Below are 300 nucleotides of genomic sequence, written 5' to 3'. Positions count from 1 at the left end.
AGTATCAATAATAAAAATGAGAAATAAAGTGAATATTGATTTTACAAAAAATAGTATTAATAGAAGCTATTCTCTTTCATATTCCATAAAAGGGTGTTACTTTTATTTATATTAATATTTATATTTATAAATAGCATAAAATTACAGGTGGTCATAATGAGGTTATTCTCATACCATAGCCAGCTTTTTACAGTTCAGAAATTCAACAACTGAGACTAATCTCCAACAATGTGCTAGAATACGCTGCTGACAACTATAATCAAGATTTCTGCCCCCTCAAAGTCAATCTTACAGTTCTTT

At 28.0% G+C, this 300-nt stretch overlaps 1 protein-coding gene across 1 annotated transcript in view; it reads right to left on the bottom strand.

The window, feature by feature from the left end:
- KIF2A (kinesin heavy chain member 2A) overlaps nt 1-300 on the bottom strand; it is a 48932-nt gene that overhangs the window by 33487 nt on the left and 15145 nt on the right. The gene's annotated exons all lie outside the window — the stretch shown is intronic.

The sequence above is a fragment of the Colobus angolensis genome, unplaced genomic scaffold (genome assembly GCF_000951035.1).
Source record: "Colobus angolensis palliatus isolate OR3802 unplaced genomic scaffold, Cang.pa_1.0 Scaffold337, whole genome shotgun sequence".
Classification (NCBI taxonomy): domain Eukaryota; kingdom Metazoa; phylum Chordata; class Mammalia; order Primates; family Cercopithecidae; genus Colobus; species Colobus angolensis.
This window is presented reverse-complemented; position numbering and strand designations above follow the sequence as displayed.